Source organism: Macrotis lagotis, chromosome 4, assembly GCF_037893015.1.
Source record: "Macrotis lagotis isolate mMagLag1 chromosome 4, bilby.v1.9.chrom.fasta, whole genome shotgun sequence".
NCBI classification, from domain to species: Eukaryota; Metazoa; Chordata; class Mammalia; order Peramelemorphia; family Peramelidae; genus Macrotis; species Macrotis lagotis.
The window spans coordinates 219,418,647-219,434,416 of NC_133661.1; positions in this window are offsets into that span (position 1 = coordinate 219,418,647).

Below are 15,770 nucleotides of genomic sequence, written 5' to 3' on the forward strand. Positions count from 1 at the left end.
TTTCCTTTACTGTATCTTCAAAGCCATTTCAATTGTTGCCTGAAGCATATTCATTCAACTGTTAATATTAGTGAAGGCTGATCTTTTCTCTTTCAAAGCTTAAGATATAATAGTTAGGAGCAAAATACCTAAAGTAGATTAGGATATTTACATCTATAACAAAGGGTACCTTATTTGTAATCAGAAGAGGTGAGTTGAAATCCTGATTCTGCCACTTTTTGCTTATGTTATCTTCAGTAAATCATATCAACTCTCTGAGCTATTTGCTTATTTTCAAGTCACACAGTCTTAGCAAACAGCAGAGACATAATTCAAACCCAAATCATCTAATAGAATCAGGGCTGTTTAAACTCAGAAAGGAGTTTTAAAACTGAATGGTTTAACTCTCCCAGACAGGCAAAGAATAATTTCTTGAAACTGAATGGTACAAGTAGGGAAAAGGGGAACAGGAGCAGTCCAGATGGCAAGATGTCTGAGTAGGTCTGAAGAATGGGTTTAATATACAGAAGGCTAATTATAGGGGTAGTGGTGTTTCTAGTGAGCCATTCCCATAGTTCTGTTGCTTATATGCATTTGAGTATCTTGGGTTTATCCATTTGTTTTTGTTTGATATTTTTTTGTTTGTTTTTTATCTGAGAGTAACTGATTTCTTTTTTTCTTTTTTTTTTTTAGGTTTTTGCAAGGCAAATAGGGTTAAGTGCCTTGCCCAAGGCCACATAGCTAGGTAATTATTAAGTGTCTGAGACCAGATTTGAACCCAGGTACTCCTGACTCCAAGGCTGGTACTTTATCCACTACACCACCTACCCGCCCCAAGTAACTGATTTCTTGAGTCCCTTTCACCTCTAAGGAACCATTTTTGTCCCCACAACAGCAAGATACTCTGGGACTTACACTACATTTTCACTGTTCCCTCCATCACCTTCCCCTTGTTGTTAGCTAAAGATTAGCCTGGTGGTGCAGTGGATAGAAAGCTGGAGTCCAAAGACTCAACTTTGTGAGTTCAAATCCAACCTCAGATACTTACTGGGAAAGTCATTTAACCCTCAACTGTAAAAATGAGTAAATGAGCTAGAGAACTAAATGGCAAACTAGTCCAGTATCTTTGCTAAATGAGGGCCACAAAAAGTCAGACATGTACTGACTAAACAACAACAGATTCACTAATAAATGGAACTAAAGAAGATTCAGACTGTTTCTCATCATCCAATTACAAAGTAGTAACAATGAAATCCCAATCTGGTTTGTGGTTTATTGATTGTTTCAGAAACTGAAAAAAAAAGGAGCATTGCATGACTGAATCAATTCAAAATGCCTTCAGTAACCATGCTTCTTGAATATCTTTCTCTTTTTGTGACTAATTAAAACTTTCATTGTCTTCAGGTGTCTTGTTTTATATAATATTGAGCCTAAACTATTAGTCTGAATCAGGCCCAATTCATTACAGAATACTGATGGATATATATCATGTGATTTGGCTCCTAATCTGCACACTCCTAAGGAAATAAAGCTCTTTTTTTTTCCTCCACTGTTGTGGTTTAGATACAAGTTACTGACCAATGATTCCCTAATCTCCCAGTTAATGCTCTCATTCTTCAATTTTCTTTGTTCTGTATCTGTGTACTTACTGTAACCCCCCTCCCCAAAGCAAAATGTTTGTAAGATCATTATGGTCAGGAACAGCTCTGATTTTGGTCTTTTTATCTCCAACTCATGCCTTGCACCTAATAGACATTTCCTTAAAAGTTCATTTCCTTATGTGTAAAAGAAGAGAGGCGACATGGGATAAGGGCAGGAGGACCTCTATATATATCAGCATGACTTTCATTTCTCATGAGCCAGGTGACTCCCATCTCCCAATGTAGTCATATCTCCAGTGAAGAGGACCTTCCATCCTACTGTGTCTTCCATCTCCCATTGTGTGTCCCCTGAGGAAAGAGGAAGCAGAAAGCTGACAGAGTAGGAAGTAGGATTTTCATTTCCTCCTATAAGGCTTCAACTTTCATCTTCTACTCTATATCTCTTACCTATCTCCAGCCTTCAAAGGGATGAGGAAAAGAGAAAAGTCTTCCATCTGATTTTAAAATTTCAACTCATTCATCTCCATCCTCTTCTGGAAATAATAGAAGGAAATTTTCACTTAATGACTAGCATATTCACATTTAGTCATATGATATACATCTCCGGGATTTTGATTCACTATAGGTCATTATCCAGCCTGTATTTCCCATTCCCCATAATTTGATTCTTTTTTTCCATCCTCCTCAACACTCTTACCCTAAAGTCTCAACCAAATCACTCTTTCTATTGTCACCTCAGGAATGCCTGTCACATAGGCAATATATGTGTCTTCATCTAAAATCTTTTCTTGTACTGTTCCTTTCATCTTCTGGCAATCACTGAGACCTGGATATCCTCCTTCCCAACCTCTAAACATAGTCACCTTGGCCACCTTTTCTATTACAGGGCACTTCCCTTAACTTCAGCTCACTACTCCAGGCCAGGAGCTCTTCTTTGTCACTTTGATTTTCCCCTCCCTACCCCGGTTACTCAGTAAACTCTTTTCCTTTGAGGTCCATACTATGCACATTTTCCACCCAATTAAAATCCTGATAACACAGTAGATGTTCCAACTCAAATAGAAATGACTACTAATGTGTACCTAATCATCTGTGCTAGCATACATCCACAGTTTTAAAATGAAATATTATCCATGTTTTATTGTATTTTTTATTATTTTCTCAAATAATTCTCAATTATTCTTGAATCTGGTTTGGGCCCCACTCAATTGTGTTACAGACTAAATGCAATAGTTGGCTTTTCTCCAGTTCTCCAGGAAACTTAGTTTCCCTCCTTAATGATTTCAGTACCTAGATCAAAATCTTTGCTTTCTCCTCAACTCTTATGGTCATACTGAGGGCCTTTTTTTTTAGGTTTGTTTGGGGTTTTTTTTTTTGGCAGAACAGTGGGGGTTAAGTGACTTGCCCAAGATCACACAGCTAGGCAATTATTAAGTGTCTGAGGTCAAATTTGAACCCAGGTCCTCCTGACTCCAGGGTCAGTGCTCTATTCACTGTGCACCTAGCTGCTCCCATACTAAGGGACTTTAACATACATGCTGACACTCTCTCAAACATTCTAATCATTGAGTTTTTCAACATATTCATCTCCCCTGATACATACTTCTTTATCCCACTTCTGCCAAGCAAAAAAAACAAAAACAAAATAAACAAGCAAACAAAGGGCCTTATCCTAGATCTTGCCATTACCTACAAATTCACTGCCTCCTTTATTATAAACTCTGAAATCCCCTTATCTGCACACACCCACATCTTTTTTTCTGCCTTTCCATATCAAACTCAGCTCTTCAACTACCATGTGACCTCTTATCACTTGATCCCTTAGTTCTCTCCCAGTTCATTACCCCTGTACTAATCATTCCTCTTTTCCCCATCTTAACCCTTCCTGGTCCATTATCATATAGCCAAGTATATGCCACAATGCTTCAGACTTGGATTACTCCCACCATCTGCTATCTTCATTAATACACACTTTCTGGAAAATCATGCAACTGTTCTACTTAGATCAAATTCAAATTTATTTCATGCAACCTTAGCTGGATCTGCATTACTATTAGGAAATTCTTCTACATTTCCCTTATCAACTCACTACCCCTAACTACACAGTAACTCTTCCAAACTTTTCATCCCTCTTCAAATATTTCATGGCTCTCCCTTTCCTCACCCTTACAACTGAGACTCAAGTCATTTTTCAGTCATGTCCTAATTCCATTTGGGGTTTTCATGGCAAGATACTGGTTGTATGCCATTTTCTTCTCCAGCTCATTTTTACTGATGTGAAAATTGAGACAGTGTTAGTGACTTACCCAAAATTACATTGTCTGAGGTCTGATTTGAACTCATAAAGATGATTCTTCCTGCCTCTAAGCCCAGTACTCTATAGAAAATGCCATCTAGCTGCCCCCAACTGAGAACCTTGCTTCATATTTTAAAGGAAAAAAAAAAGACCATTCTCTCAGAGCTCCTTCATCTCTCCTCTCAACTTATTTGATCTTATTCAGATGCTTTCTGCTGCTAACTCTTCCTTCCCTCCTGTCTTACACAAAGAGGTAGCCCCATTCCTTAACAAGGAAAATCCCTCTCCCTACACAAGAAATCCTATCTTCATTCTCTGTTCTCTAAAATATTGTCCCTTCTGTTATGACCATTCTCTCACTTAATTTCAATCTTTCCTTTTTTTACTGAATTCTTTCCTTCTGCTTACAAATATGCCATATTTATCCTATCCTCAAAACCATCACTTGTTTCTTCTTTCCCTGCTCATGATTTTCCTATTCCTTTATGCCTTTTGTGGTTAAAAGTTTCTTAGGAATCTATCTACAATGGATGCCTCTACTTCCTCTCTTCACTCTCCTATTGATACTTACAATCTGGTTACAACCTCATCAATCCATCAGACAGATTCTTCAAATTTCCCAAATGCCAAATTCAATGGCTTTAATCCCCTTTCTTCTTGACCTCTCTTTAGCCTTCCATACTGTCAAGTGCCTTCTTCTCCTGCATGCTCTCTTCCCTATAGGTTTCCAGAATATTATTCCCTTCTAATTCTCCTCTTATCTAATGATCTAATGATCACTCCTTCTTAATTTCCTTTACTGAATCCTCATCCAGATCATGTTCACTAGCTGAAGCTGTCTTGTAACTGTTTATCCTGTCTTGCAAGGATCTGTCTTGGTCCGTGCTCTCTCCTTTTTTAAATATTACTTTACCTGGTGATCTCATCAATTCACATTGAATTAATTACCATTTCTATGCTGGTGATTCTCAAATAGGGATTATTCAGCATCAAACTTTCTGCAGACCTCAGGTCTCTCACTTCCAAGTGCTTTTAAAACATCTCGAATTGAGCGTTGGAGGATGATTTTGTTTGTCCTTTGTTCTCAAAGAAAATCATGACATAAGGGAGGTGATGCTCTGACAGGCCCATGAATTGAATTTGAGTGAGGGGATCCTGTGCCAAGTCACAAATCTCACTTCCTCTTTCTGTATTATCTAGATCCAGGACCAGATTTGAAGCAGTATGAATGGAGATGACCTTGGATACAAGGTAATCAGGATTAACTAACTTGCCCAAGTTCATGCAATTAGTAAGTGCCTGAGGCCAGATTTGAAGTCAGGTTCTCCTTACTTCAGGGTCAGTGCTTTATCTACTGTGTCATCTAGGTGCCTCATCCTCTCAACCCTTCAAAGTCACAACATTTGTCATACTTCACTTCCTATCCGTATCTAATCTACTTCTAAAACTTATTGATATGTAATATTTCTCAAATTTGCAATTTTTCCCTTCTGATACTGTCACCAGTATGCACTACCTGGTATAAGTCATTAACACCTCACACTTTGACAATTGAAATAGCTTTCTGGTTGGTCTGCCTACAACAATTTTCTAACCATTCCAGTTCATACTCCATTCAGCCTCCAAAATGAGTCTTCTAAAATGACAATGTCATCTTCATACTCAGTAAATTCCAGTGGCCCTCTATCTATTACATTCTCACATAATCAATACTCCCTTTACCTTTCTAGGCTTATTATATCTTTTTTTAAGGTTTTTTGCAAGGCAAACAGGGTTAAGTGGCTTGCCCAAGGCCACACAGCTAGGTAATTATTAAGTGTCTGAGACCAGATTTGAACCCAGGTACTCCTGACTCCAGGGCCGGTGCTTTATCCACTACGCCACCTAGCCACCCCATAGTCTTATTATATCTTACAGCTCCACACAAAGTACTGTTTGATCCAATGACACTTGCCTCCTTTGTTGCTGCATACTCAAAGCACTGCATCTCTCAACTGCTGATTTTTCCTCTTGTTGCCCCCCATACCTGTAATACTTTCCCTCATCTCCACCTACTAGTTTCTCTGGCTTAAAGTTCAGCTAAAATTTTTACCTTCTATAGAAAGTTTTTCCAAATTGAGTTATTAATTAATTGCTTTTTATCTAATTGGCAGTTTATTTGCACATAGTTGTTTGCTGTCTTCCCCATTGTTAATTCTTCCAAGGCAGAGATTGTCTTTTGCCTTTGTAACCCTAGAACTTACCACAGTGCCTAGCATGATGGTAGCCACATAATAAATGTTTTTGATGAATTGACACCATAAGCTTCAAGGAACTGAAAATGAAACAGAAGTACCTGGTGAACCCAAACAGTTGCTATATATGACAATCAAAGAATTATGAAGGCAAAGTAAAGCGAAAAATATCATCAAAAATATATGAACAAAAAAATCTGGGCTAATTAAAGAGAAAGTGTTTAAATTAAAAGTACATGTATTACATGGTCATCTTAATGTCAAGGGAAACTGATGAGGGAATCAAAATATTAGACATTTTATTGAAAACTTATGAGAGGACATGGACAAGAATCATGTAAGGGTAGATGAGCATGGAGAGGTTGCTATCTGAATCATTGGAGGAAATAGCAAAAGTAAGGAGATCACAGATCTATTTGCATATTTGAATATCTGAGTAATTGAGAAAAAATGTCTTCTGACCATTACTTTTTGATTTCTGTAATAAGGAAAATGACTTATCATCTACATCTCCTCATCTCCAAGCTATGAGTGATTATGAGGATATGAGGATATGAAGACAAAGAAAGCACCTCAAAACAGGAAGTATCCTTTGATTAAGGAAATGGATAATCTCTCTCCAATTTTTCTCTTTTCCTTTCAGTACCTGCAGCCCAGATCAATAATTTTTTAATTGCAATTTAGGCTATGTCTTTCTTTCCTTTGCCTTCTTCTTCCTTTATCATATATAGTCAACTTAGTAAACTTATTGGGCTCTTAAATGTGAAATGGTTTTCCTTGCTTTCTCCTTTTTTCCTTTTTCTCCATATCCAACTGAGTGCACCCCAAATCTTTGTGGCTACCAATTTTCTCTCATTATCTCAATGACAAGTGCTTATGACAACATTCAGTTTCCTTTTTTTTCCTTTTTTTATTCTTGTAGTAATTAGCAAATCAACATGCACTTAATAAGTATGTTCTATAAGACCAAGGATCAAGCTAAACATTAAGAATACAGATACAAAGTGAATCACTTCTTGTCGTCACATGGCTTATATTCTACAAGGGGATAAAATATGTCCAAGATAAGTAAACAATATCTTAGAAAATAAATACATGGTAAGTCATACTTAAAGCAGAACTTACTTTCCTCCTCTCTTTCTGTCACATTCCAGGTACCTCCATCCTCTATGCAAAGAGCTAGCTGGAAGTTGTACTTTGTGTGACATAACAATAAATTATATACGACAGCCGGGTAGTTACCCAAAATTTTCTATTTACAGATTGATTGTCCCAGGCAATTCAAAAAACACATCTGTCCCCAGTGATTTAATTTGTTTGATAGTAAATCCATTGTAATCTAGTCAGATAACAAACTTGCTATTTATATCAAGCAAGCATCCAATTCCAAGATGTTAAATATAGGTTTTTCCAAGTTTACTGACAATCCTTTCTAATAAACTTTGGCATATATGAGAATGAGCATTTGACTCTACAGAGCTTTTATTGCAAGAGAAAAAAGTTTAAAATGATTAGGTCAGAACTACTTTAGAGACCAGTTTAAGAAACCAAACATTGGTTCATAGAATTTTAGAGCAGAGTAGGAGAAAGCTGAGAAAAATGAATTGATAGTTTATGAAATCATGAATTTGGGGCAAGCAAACCAGTTTTGGGGATACTCATTGGAAAAGACCATGATTATTAGCAGGAAATAGGGAAGCAATAACACTTTAATAATCACTATATATAACTATAAGCACCAAAAAAAAGTACAAAAGTCAAATGATGGGGCTGGGGAAATGGGATGGTGAGGTAAGTAGTATGGGGAGAAAGATACAGATGGGGAGAAGCAGAAAATCACTCACATAAGCATGGATTAGAGTTGGGAGCACTAAACAGTATGAACCTGTAGGTAGCAGAGTACTCCAGGGAGAGGACTTTGAAGTCTCATCTTTATAGTTTTATGGGGAAAACAGACTAAGTTATTTGTGCTAGCTTGGATTAGTTCATTAACATAGCAAAATCAGTTCAAAGTCATTGGTAAAACTTTAAAATTTTCATCTCAAAGTTATCACCATCTTTTTGATGTTCTAGTGGTATAGAACTATGGAGGTCTGGAATTTGTCTGGAATTTACATGTCAGAGGACCAGAATCCTGACAACAGCATCTAGATGGCTTTCCCTAATTCAGGACAAAATATTTGTATGCATATTTTGTTAAATATATATACGATTGGTAAATTTATGTTCTTTAGATCTTTGGGAAGATGTGTACTTGACTTCTGGGTTCCCTTTTCAATCTCCTTTCTTATTATTGACCTTTTATATTGACTACTTATGGAGTAACTGATTTTACTGGGGGACCAAAATAAGTATAATTTAAACACAAAAGAGTACTTGTTTAGGAATAGATCTAGGTTTGGGTTCTGGTTCCATCCATGCTTACCTGATATGATAGGAATTGCATTTGTGATTTTATTGATATAGAAAACTACTAGTGAATAAATTACTTCTACCAATGTAGGTAGGCAGTTTCTCTTCAAATGGAAGGTTAAGTGACTTATGAGTGTTAAATAACCACAACGAGTTCTAGCTGGCCAACTGTCAAATGTTCATTGAAAGCATTTCCAACTCAGACATTGGCAAATGCTAAAAATTGTGGTTCAATTTGTTGTTTTGTAAAAAGTGATGGAAAAAAATTTAATAAATTAGATCTTTATGCTTTTGAGTTCAAATATCTATATGCAATACCTTTCTTTCCATTATCTGCATGACCTTAAGCAAATCATTTCACTTCTCTGAGTCTCGATTTCCTCATCTGTTAAATGAGAATATTTGACAAGATGACCTTTAAAGATTCTCCTGGCTCTAAAGTATAATGATATTACCTTAGAAAAAATATTGATTTTGTCAATACAAAAACTGATATTTAGAGAAGCTGTAATTTGCTCAAGGTTATACAGGTGAATAGTGATCAGAGTCAGCACTAGAACTCAGCTCTCATTTCCTTTCCCCACACCCCAAAGCAATGTGTACAAGGCTATCCTGAGCATTAAACAAAGCATCATATCTGCTAATGGCTTAACATACTTCAGTATATTTTTCCCAAGATGGAAAAACAGAAAGAATGTTATAATGTAGCAGCTGTATGGTGAAGATGCTGCTCTCCATAGAGCATTGGTTGGCATATGGAAGTGTTTCCACTTTTCCCTTGACATCAGCTTATAGAAATTCAATAAGAGTAGGAAGGAGAGAAAGGGTCATTAGTTTTCCCAAAAGGAAAGGAATTCAAGTAAGGATTTTTAAATTCAATATTAAGGATAATCAATCCAATTTGGGGCTATAGCAAAGAAGTATATATTAGCCAAGGATTGTTTGGTTTTTTATTATTTATCCCAAGAACAAAGAGATATGTTTCATCCTGAATCAGTGTCAAAGGTTTTAATTAAGAAAATCAAGTTGAGCAGAATATAAAATACAGTAACATGTTAAACTGAAATTATTTCAGAAAGTACTTTTAAAATTTCTCCAATGAAGGCCCTTTCCCCTCTAGAAAAGTCAGAAACTTTGCATTATGGGAAAATACTATATTATATTATAAAACAAATTTCAAATTGTCACCCCTTGAAAAATGGTTTAATAATAAACCATATAGTTAAAAACCCTGTTGTTATGTGTAATGTATGTCTAAAATTGATATCATATATATTCATAAAATACATTTCTCCTTTCATTAATTTTTGTTATTAAATTTTGTCTCACTTGTTTTGCTTACTTATAAGTATATACTCACAAATACCAAGAAAAACAGCAGTCAGTAACAATGACTCAAGTTGTAATTATAGAGTCTTGAATTGAGACTATAGAAGAGAACACAGAGAGTGTTGATAAAACCTTCTGGGACATACTTCCTTCTCCATCATCAATGCACAGGGGAAGGAAGCATCCTCCACCCATGTTCTTTCTTTTCTGTCCTCCATATGATCCCTGGTTCGCTTGGTAGAAACTTTTATTGAGGTTAGTTAGAGTGAAAGAGTTAGAATCAAATGTCAATTAGTGAGTGATCTTTAAATTCAGTTAGCATAATTTATTAGCAGGTCACCATTTGTATAACAGAAACCCACGTGGAAGGAAATTTAGCTATCAGTTTTAAGTACACTGTTCAATAAAGCATATTTCATTAAAGTCACAGATATTTTTCCTTTTGAAAGACTGTCTGGCAATCATTAAGTAGTCCTGAACTAATCTAAATTTATTTCACTGACATCAGTTAGGAATGAATGTGAGTACAAAAATTATTCTTGTACTAGAAATCCTATAGAACTGATATTTTCTACAGGTAACTGACTATTTCCTAATTCATTTAAACAACAAAATGATAGGAAAATGGACTTAGAAAAAGTAGATCTGGGTTTGTACTCTGAAGTCATCATTTTTCATTTGTGTGATCCTTGGGAAGTTACTTCATCTCTTAGAATCTTATTTTCTTCATCTGGAAATAAAATATTCATCCCTCTCTTGACTTTACTTCTGACTCTCCAGACATTAGTATCATGCCTCAGCAACCTTCTCAACCAGGATGTTCCCTTAGTGACTGAGTCTCAACCTTGGAAAATCTCACAGCCCTGAGGCACTTCTCTTCCATTTAATTTCTCCTGAAACTTGCATTTTGAGGGACATTCCAGGCCGTCTATCATTTCTTTTCCAAATCTGTTTCTGACTCTGTGGAAACCACCACCAAGCCATTACATGTATACCTTTTCCACCTCTGATTTTTGTCTTCTTTTTATGTGATGTCTTCCACATTATAATGCAAATTATTAGAGAATAGGGACTATATTTTTGCTTACATCTTTAAAGAATACTTGAATCTTTGTTTTGTATACATCAAGGGCTGTTGTGTCGATAGCACTGCACTAAAAAAAAGTATATTATTTATGCATATTTGGTGCTTAATTATTGTTTGAGCAGGGTCTAGAGTTTAAATTTAGTTTCAGACACTCACTAGCCATGTATCTCTGGACAAGTCACAACTTAGATTCACCTTAAATTATTTGAGAAGGAAATGGAAAATTCAGTATTTTTGCCTTGAAAACAACATATGGGTAAAAGAAGATTCAGATATGATTGAACAACAGCTTATGATTTGTTAATCTGAATTGAATTATTAGCTGACATGTACATTCCTTTTCAGGCTTAAAATTCTATGACTAAGAATGAAGTTATCATTTGGTGGGTCATTTTGAATAATAAGTATTTTGTTACATTTTTAAAAGATAAAATTTTCTTTCAATTAACAAAAAAGTAATATTTTTCTCCCTTCCACTCTTCCAAATTGAAAAAAATGGAGAGTTATGTATAGCTGGCTAGCTAGATGATATATATGATATATACACACATGTGTGTACATATATATTGTACATGGACATATATGGGTTCATGTATATACAAATTTACTTACTCAGTACTTTTATGGAGAACAATTTAGAAACAGGGAATTGAGGGTAAGTAGAAAAGGGTCAATGAATGCTTTAAACTTTGGAGAGTTAGCAAATGAAGTAAAATGTGTGTGTGTGTGTGTGTGTGTGTGTGTATATATACATAATGAATGCATTAAATATATGTATTAAATAAATACGTACACTGCCTATATGCATGCAATATGTATATACATGAGGTATATATCTATATCAATCTAAATCTAATATATATGTGTTGTTGTACATATGCATATATTTTTGTAGCTCTACCCTTTGTTCATTTCCTCTCAGTCATGAGGTAGGCAGCAAAAGGAGGTGGAGAATGGTGATAAATCCTCTGAACTTCTTTGGAATTAGAAGATAAATATATTAGTTACCTCAAAACTAAAGAGGTCTGAGGGGGCAAATCATCAGAAGGAAAAGAGTGAGAAAGGATGAGTTTGAATTTTTTTTCAGGACCCCTTTCAATATGTCAGGGTTAAGGGATATTATCAATTCATGTTTAGAAAAGTGGATATAGCAACAAAATGTAGTTACACAGACTGAAGTGTTAAAACATAAAATCAGACTCTAGACTTTATTCTCTAAGTCGAGAATAGAACAATTAGCTTGACATAAGGAAGAAGGGTTTAACTAGTTAATCATAAGAGAAGTTACAATAAAGCAAGACTAGCTCAAAGCCATTATGAAGAGATCTTATGAATGACACAGGAGAAAACTTCTCTCATCTTTCCTCAGATCATACTATCTGGCAGCAGAATAGAATAGAATCCCATATGTAGTTCAAAAATGGGAGAGAATGAAATCTAGGACCAGCTTTTAGAGGAAATGAGGTGGGGGGGGGATTACAATCTCCTTCCTATCCTATATCAATCAGTCTTATATATATTTTTAAAGAAGAATGAACTCCAGGTTTAAGGTGGGTGTATTTTGTAACTATACTTCTGCTTTATTATCTAAGTAAATGTCTTTTCTAAAAGTCAATTTTGATGACTGATTTTTAAAGAGAAGCATACTAGTGGAGGTTTGCAAACTTGTAGAGTTAACTCTAGATTGAAGATAAAATTTTCTTCCAGTGCCTAACCTATAAATGCAAGGCACGTTTCCACATCATTCTAGCATGTTAGATTTCATTATATCAGTTTTGAACTGTAATATTTTAGAGATGGGAAAGATCTTAACAATTAAATATTCATATAATATAACAATGGGAAAGGTCTTTCTCAGCTACCAATTCTGCATCAACTAACGTATTTCTCTCCCTTTTTCCATATGTATCAGTGAGTAAATTCCATATGTTGATTAGAAAAGAGTAAAGATTATGCTTCCCAGAATGCTGTGAGGCAATGAACACAGGAAAACATATTTTAGAACATTAGCCAAAACTATAATTGATAATACTCTTTCTCAAGGTAAAATCAATTAGAGGGTTAACTTAGACCAGAAACACATTTACAACAATGTTTAACCAAGAATGCTGAGAGTATGCATGCATGAGTATGTATGTATTATTCAATGTATATACATATTCATATATACACACATATACATATAAAAACATATAATTTATTTATTTTTATTTTGTCTACATTTATCCCAATACCCTTTCCCTCTCAGAGAACTATCCCATATGATAGAGTATACATTTAAGGAAAAAAAAGATAAAATAAATCAGCAAAATTGCTAAATAGATGAAAAATTCTGGAGCAAGTAAAGTCATCTTTTCAAAATTCTTATTTGTAACCATGTTTGTTCTTTTTAATTTTTTAACACTCACTTTTGAACGTTTTGTGTTTTATTCTATTGCAGTAGTCAGTATATATTGTGTTCTTGGCTGTGTTTATTTCAATTTAAGTCATTCCATGTCTTTCCATGTTCTATGTAATCCATTATGTTAATCATTTCTTACAGCATAGCAATATTCCAGCACCTTGTTGGACCAATTTGTTTAGCTATCTTCAAACTGATGGTGATTTATTTTGTTTCCAGGTCTTTGGTATCACAAAAAAAGTACTGCTATAAAAATTTTGGAGAATATTGTAACTTTAATTTATTTTTATTAATGAATAAATGCATAAAAGTATAATTTCTGGTCAAAGTGTATGGACAGTTTAGTCACTGTATTTGCACAATTCAAAGTTGTTTTCTAAAGTGTTTTTACTGATTCACAGCTCCACCAAAGATAAATTAGTATAATTATCTTCCAATAAAGATTCCAAATTGATTATTTCCAGTCTTTTTGTCATCATATTGAGTTCAAAAAGGATTTTTAAAACCAAGGAGGAAAGGAAGAACAAAAATGGACAAAAGAAATGAGTCAAGGGCATCTAGGTAGTGCAGTGAATGGAGCACCAGCCCTGGAGTTAGGAGGTCTTGAATCAAACCTATCCTCAGACACTTAATACTTACTTAGCTGAGTGACCTTGGGCAAATCACTTAAGCCCGTTGCCTTGCAAAAATCAAAATGAAAAAAAAGTAAGGATCATGCAGGAGAATTGGGGAAAAAATGAAGGAGTCAATAACTTTAAAAGTAAAATTGGCCCAATGAAAAATATTTTTTTTAACTTTAAAGTAAAATGATCAATTTGAAAAGAAAAACTAGTCCTTTAAAAGTAAAATCAACCAGCTGGAAAAAGAAAACAACTCATCTAAAAGTAAAATTAATCAACATAAAAGGAAACAAAAGTTAAGTAAAGAAAATATAGCCATAAAAACTAGAATTGGACACATGGAAACTAATGACTCTAAGAGACACAAAGATTCCATTAAAAATCCACAAAAGGCTGAAAACAAACCAAAAGAAAATATGAAGTCATTCTTAGGAAAAATGATCAAGCTGGAAAATTTATCCATGAAAGATAATTTATCAATTATTGGCCTACCTGAAAGCCATGATCAGAAAAAGAATCTGGAATATAGTTTTCAGGAAATTATTGTGGAAAACTACCCTAATATCTTAGAACAAGAAGATAAAGTAATCCTTCAAAGAACTCATCAATCATCCACTGAGATTTCCAAAATAAAAATTTCATAAAATATTATACTCAAACTTCAGAATTCTCAGCTAAAGAAGAAAATACTGCAAGCAACCAATATGAAGCAATTTAAATATTAGAGAGTCAGAATTACACAGGACTTATCAGCTTCAACATTAAAGGAACAGAGGGACCTAGACTGTGATGTTTCAGAAGACAAAGCGACTTGGATTATAATCAAGAATCAGCTGCCTTACAAAATCCACCATATTCTTTCATTAGAAAAGGTGAATTTTCAAAGAAATAGATTATTTCCAAACTCCCTGATAAAAAGACCAGAACTGAACGGAAAATTTGATCTTCAGATGCAAGACTCAAGAGATATATAAAAAGGTAAACAAAGAAAAAAATTAGTCAATAAGACTAAACATTCTACATCCCTCACAGGAATACAATATTGTAACTCTTGAGAATTGTATTTCTCTTAAGACTGTTGAAAGGAACATAATTAGACAGAAGGTGTGTATATAAATTGATTATTTGTGATGATATGTTCTTGAGAACTGTATTTCTGTTGGGACAGTTAGAGGGAGTGACTATCAGAACAATTAAAAAAGTATACTTTGATAAAAGGTGTGAATAGAAGACATGTATAAAACAATTAAGACATGGGGAAAAAGGATTGTAGTGGGAGAAGAAGGTGGGGGCATTAGAAGATAAATAACACTACATGATGTTCATCCTTCATAATCACAGAGAACATGTCATCATACTTTCACAATTATATTTATTATTGTGCAAAAACATCCTTTTCACTTGTCTTTACAGGAATCCTTTCACTTCATGGTCAGATCTGATAGGAAACAGAATTTGTGCTGGATGCTATGAGAGTACTGAGCCCTTGAATACAAATTTTTTCCTCCCAGATCAGGGAGACATTATGGTGCTCCAGCAATTCCAGACAAAGTGCCAATACGTGATAGCTGGTAACAAAATAGTGACTCATAGTACATGAGATGCCTTGACATTTCAGCATATCAGACTGTGACCACACAGCCAATCCAGATCTTGATGAACTAATCATCAGTATGAACTTTTCCCCCAGACTTATTATAATGGAAACAAAGAACCTACTATAGTAGAGAGGAAAAAGGTAGGATTTGGGCACTGAGTAAATATTGTCTTTAATAGATTTGGCTCAAATAGAGAATAACATACATTCTCAA